Source organism: Chrysochloris asiatica, unplaced genomic scaffold (genome assembly GCF_000296735.1).
Source record: "Chrysochloris asiatica unplaced genomic scaffold, ChrAsi1.0 scaffold00054, whole genome shotgun sequence".
In the NCBI taxonomy this organism is placed as follows: domain Eukaryota; kingdom Metazoa; phylum Chordata; class Mammalia; order Afrosoricida; family Chrysochloridae; genus Chrysochloris; species Chrysochloris asiatica.
In genome coordinates, this window is record NW_006408572.1 from 7151398 (window position 1) to 7157091 (window position 5694).

The 5694-nt window shown below is 43.1% G+C and overlaps 1 pseudogene; it reads left to right on the top strand.

Moving 5' to 3' along the window:
• Positions 1-1751: 1751 nt before the first annotated feature.
• Positions 1752-4244, top strand: LOC102812905 (annotated as a pseudogene).
• The last annotated feature ends 1450 nt before the right edge of the window (positions 4245-5694 follow it).

The following is a 5694-nucleotide window of genomic DNA, read 5'->3' on the forward strand; positions in this document are numbered from 1 at the left end:
TAATGCACAAAGGAGATTGTAATCATTGCAATGAAACGATGGTGTAAAGTCAGTGTTCTCCCCTGGCACTCAATTTACAATATAAACTTAAAAAAAAAAAAAAAAAGGCATTCCAGAGGAAGGAACAGTATATGCAAAAGCATAATGCATTTGGCAGTCTGTGAGTACCAGGGTGAAGCTGTGGCTTAGGGGGGGAAAGGGGATTGGAAAGGTGAGCAGGAGTTAAAGAAGGATGCAGGACTATGTTCTAACACTCTACGTGTGTTTCAAATCCATGTCATACTCCGTATCCTCAAGACATCTTGAGAAGCCACCTAGTTTTGTTGTGGAGCTGAGTGTAGATGAGGTTCCAAGTAACATCATTTTTTGATACATAATTCAAAGCTCTGTCTTCCTGGGTCCACAAATGCCTTCACATTCAAGGAGCACTGATATATGGACACTTAGCTTGCCAATACAAAAGACTCTGATTTCATTTATTTTTTTTTTTGTAAAAAGCAGATGCACTTGGGATTTACTACATTGATAGTCATGTCCAGAAAATGAGAGCAAGAAGGAGCTGTGGGCTATGGGATAGAAATACACAGGCCGCTGATGAAGCCAGCTGGGAAGAAGGATGGCTCATCCTGCCACCTGCCTTCCCTCTCTCTTTCTCTTTGGGGTTGTGAGGGACAAGAGTGTTCTTTTGTCAGCTCTGATGCTTTCTTATGATAGCTCACCCCCTTTGCCTCACAAATGGGGAAAACATCTAAAATCATACAGGAGGAGTGACAGAATCACATTAGCCCTGCATCCCAGGTGAGTGCAACTTGCACTTCTCTAAGGACTCACTAGTCCTGAAAATCCAAAGTATTTGTGTGTATAGGCGTCTCCAAGGAAACAGGTGGCTGAACAAAGAATAGATCCTGATATTAAAGAGCTCAGAGTTCCACTTCTACTTCTGCTACTCAGCAGCTGCCTGCTTATGGGCAAGTTGCTTGTCTCTCTGTGCCTCAGCTTTCTCATCTCTAAAATGGGTACGTGTCATAAAGATTAGGGAACATTCAAGCAGTGCTCCTTTACACACTCTCATCTTCCCAAATTGTACTGAAGGGGCTTTATGTCTTTTGTCCTCTTTTGCTATGGGCTATCTTTCTCTTTTTAATTGTCTTTGTGTATCTATGGTGTAGTGATTATGTGTAGCATAGTGATTATGTGCTTGGCTGCTAATTTAAAGGTCAGTGGTTTTGAACCACGAGCAGCCTCATGGGAGAGGGATGTGGCAGTCTGTTTCCATAAAGATTGCAGCCTTGGAAACTCTATGGGGCAGTCTTATTCTGTCCTGCAGGGTCACAATGAGTCAAAATCAATTTGAGAGCAATAGGGTATGGTATCAAATAGAAATTCATTTGTACCAACTTTTGTACCCAATGAAATGGATTGGCACAGTGGCAGCAGCAACCGTAACAAAGATTGTGAAGATGGTGCCGGACCAAGCCATGTTTCACTCTGTTGTGCCAACTCAATGTGTCAGAACTGACTCGATGGCACCTAACAACAACAATAACAACCAACATCTGTATCATATACAAAGTCAGTTGAACATTCTTCAATCCAGAAATTACAAGATGAAACCCAGCAATGTCCAGGGTTGGGGAATCAGACTTTATTCCACTATCAGTAAGAGTATGATTAACATGATATTTTGGCAGATTTTTATAAATATATAGTCAAATCTAAAATATAGATCCCGCTCTTTCCCATCTTGCAAGATGGTGGGTGAAAAGGTTGAGAAGCCCATTACCAAGGAGAAGCCTGAAGTCAAAAAAGCAGATGCCAGTGGCAAAGGTAAGAAAGCTAACCTCAAGGGCAAAAAACCCAAGCAGAAGCCCCACTGCAGCCAAAATCCTGTTCTAGTCCAAGGAATTGGTAGGCATTCCTGATCGACCGTGTATTCCAGAAAGGCCATGTACATGAGGAAGTATTCAGCTGCTAAATCCGGGGTTGAGAAGAAGGAGAAGGTTCTTGCTACTATCACAAAGCCAGTTGGTGGTGACAAGAATGGTGGTACCCAAGTGGTTAAACTGTGTAAAATGCCTACGTATTACCCGACTGAAGATATGCCTTGGAAGCTGTTGAGCCACAGCAAAAAACAAAACAAAACAAAAAAACCTTCAGTCAGCCTGTCAGAAGACTGTGGTCCAGCATCACTCCTGGGACCATTCTGATCATCCTCACTGGGCACCATTGAGGCAAAAGAGTGGTTTTATTGAAGTAGCTGGCCAGTGGTTTGTTCCTTATGACTAGACCTCTGTCCCTCGATCGAGTTCCTCTGCGTAGAACACACCAGAATTTGTCATTGCCACCTCCACCAAAATTTATATCAGTGGTGTGAAGATCCCCAAACATCTCACGGACGCTTACTTCAAGAAGAAGCTGCAGAAGACCCAACACCAAGAAGGCGAGGTCTTTGACACCAAGAAAGAGAAATATGAGATTCCAGAGCAGCACAAAGTGGATCAGAAAGCTGTGGACTCACAAATTATGCCAAAAATCAAAACCATCCCTAAACCCCAATGTTACATTCATGCTGTTTGCTCTCACAAATGAATTTATCCTCACAAACTAGTATTCTCTATTTCATGCATAGAAAGAACCTCATTAAGTCATTGATAACTTTTTAAAAATATATAAATAAATAAAATATGTTGTTGTTGTTGAGTGCCGTCGAGTTGGTTCCAACCCATAGCAACCCTGTATAGGGTTTCCTAGGAACAGCTGGTGAGCTTGAACCGCCAACCTTGCAGTTCAAACAGCTTTGCAGTCTGGCGCATTAACCCACAGTGCCACACCAGGACTCCAAATAAAATATAGATGCCCCAAAATCCTGTGATTCCCACTTCTGGAACCCTACTTTACATAAATCTTGCAGGAATATGTAAAGTATAAGGTAACAACATTGTTTGTACTGGGGGATACAAAAGTAGAAATAATTTAAATATCTGTCCATATCTGAATGAATTAATTCTAGTACATCCATACAAATAATATTCTACACAACCTTTTTTCTAATGCACCATATGTACAGACTTGGAAGGAAATCTACAACATAAGGTAAAACGACAAAGGAAGACACAGCACAATATGTATAGTGTTAATATCCATTTTGGATTTTAAAAACCATATAGTAAGAATAGCTAGTAATTGAACACTTATTCTTTGCTTGGCACTTATCTAGATATTTCATCTGTATCATGAGATAGGAGCTATTCTGCTATTTTACAGATGAGGAAACTGAGGTTCAGAGAAGTTAAGTCATTTGCCCAGGGATGTGGAATTGGTAAGTGGTGGAGCCCAGAACTAAACCAGGCAGTCTCGCTCCTGAGCCGGCTCTCTCCATCATGACTCCACAGGAGAATAGAAAAAAGCCCTAAACTGGGAGAGGGGGGAGAGGACGATCTCTGCTTGGTTTATTCATTTCTCTACTGTTTGGATTTGTTACAATGAGCATGTAATTGAAAAATAAAAATTTTATAAAAGCACCCAACCATGTGGAAACCTTGCCTGGGATAGGAGCCAAGAGATCCTGGAGGGAACTACAGACACGTTTCTCAGACTGGGTCGAGCGCAAACCTAACTGTACTTATATCCCCTAAAACACATCCTCCTTACCAAAGAGGAGAGGTATGGGAGGTGAGGTACAAATGACACCATTTGGCCTAAGACAACCTAAGTTCATGTCCTAGCTCCACCATCTACCAGTTGTGTGGGCTTTAGAAAGTATGTTCATCTTTTTGAGCCTTTACTTCTTACCTGCAAAGGACCGGTATCACCATTATGGGCTTGCTGTGAAGTTGGCAAGAATGTCTAAGAGTGATCAATAGACAGTGACTGTTACATTCAGCTCCATTCCTTCTACAACTGTGGTCCCCAGGGAACCTGGTATGCCAAGAATTAAGACAGAAGTCTTTTGGCTGATTTTATTGGCACACAATTACCACAAATAACAGTCAAGTGTAAATTCAACTCGGAGAATTTCACTAAGTTGAATTATTATAAGTTCAAAAGTCCAGTGAGTTCCCAAGTCTCCCCCAAATTCCAAGCTCCCTCCCATTCTAAGAAACAAAAGATTCTGGAAGAGATTTCTGATCCCATCTTGCCTAATGGCCTCAGCCTTTGGTGCTCTGACTCTGGTCTAGTATTTGGAAGAAGCAATCTGCATCAAGCTGCCTGGGAACCACCAAACCAATCTCATGCAAATCTAGGGCAGGAAAAGGACAAAGACATGAGATTGACTTTCTGCCTTTAGAAACCTGAATTTGAGGATGCATCAGAGAATGAGGGACAGAAAAGAGCAAGAAAGTATTATGACTACTCCTCAATATGGCCTTAATATTAGCTGGCATCAGGCCAGCCCCAACGCATGGAGAGCTCATGCACAAAAGAATCAAATCCTTGTGACTCGTAGGGTCTTCAAGAAAGATCACAAGGTCTTTCTTCCTCATCCATCCTAGTCTGGAAGCGCCACTGAAATCTGCTCCACATTATGTTGTTAAGTGCCACCAAGTCGGTTCAGATCATAGTGACCCTGTATAGGGGTTCCAAGGAGTGACAGGTGGGGTTGAGCCACCACTCTTGCAGTTAGCAGTCCAGTGTTTATCCTACAGTGCCACATCAGGACTCCAACTTTACTGTTGTTGTTGTTAAGTGCCATTGAGTCGGTTCTGACTCATAGCAGCCCTGTGTAGGGTATCTGAGGAGCGGCTGGTGGGTTTGAACCACTGACCTTCTGATTAGCCATCCAGTGCTTATTAGTCCTCCAGATATTGCCCAGAATTGCTTGCAGGGATTGGATTATCCAGGTAATTACTGGACTCTCCACAATCTCCTCCCTCATTCCTAACTGCACTCGGATTGCAAAGCTAGAGCAGGCTTTATTTTGGAAGGTCCTTATGAAGTCTGTGTGCTGGTCTGTAATCTCCCAAACAGCTTCGTTTATGACTATTGTGCACTTCTACAGATTCTTAGTTTAATGACACCCTTTCTGAAGCACAGCAATGGTGCCAAATGGCACTTGCATTTCCAGGAAAGCAGCCAAACTCATTAAGTTAATAAAGGAATTTAGCTGTATGGAGATGCTTCCTTCACATACATTCCTAAACCCACACTCCCACAACTCATCAGCAGCCATTAAAGGTCTGCCTCCACCTGCAAAGCCTGCACCCCATTGAATCTCCACATCGACCCCGTGTGGAGGGCAGTGCATGGGTAAGTTCAGGATGTATATATCTGAGCCAGGCCCTGGCTTCTCTGTCACTTCTCTCCCAAAACAGAGATCCAAAGCACCTCTTCCCAAGCCAGACCCCACAGATTATTGTCAAGGGGAAGGATAGGCCCCACCTACCTGCCTGGCATTGACAGCTGTATTATTTGGGTTCATTGAAACCTGAGGTGTCAGGAACCATCACCAACCATGCTCCTCAGTGCAGCCAGGATGTTGGTGGTGTTCGCTGCCCATGAACAACAGGACGGAGTGCTGCCCGGTCCTTCGTCATCCCATGATTGGCTGCAGATGTGGCCATTGTGATCCATGGGTTTTGTTTCATTGACTGATTTTCAGAAGCAAGTTTCTAGACCTTTCTTCCTAGTTCATCTTAGTCGAGAAGCTCCACTGAGACCTGCACAACATCACACACACAACATCACACACAACAT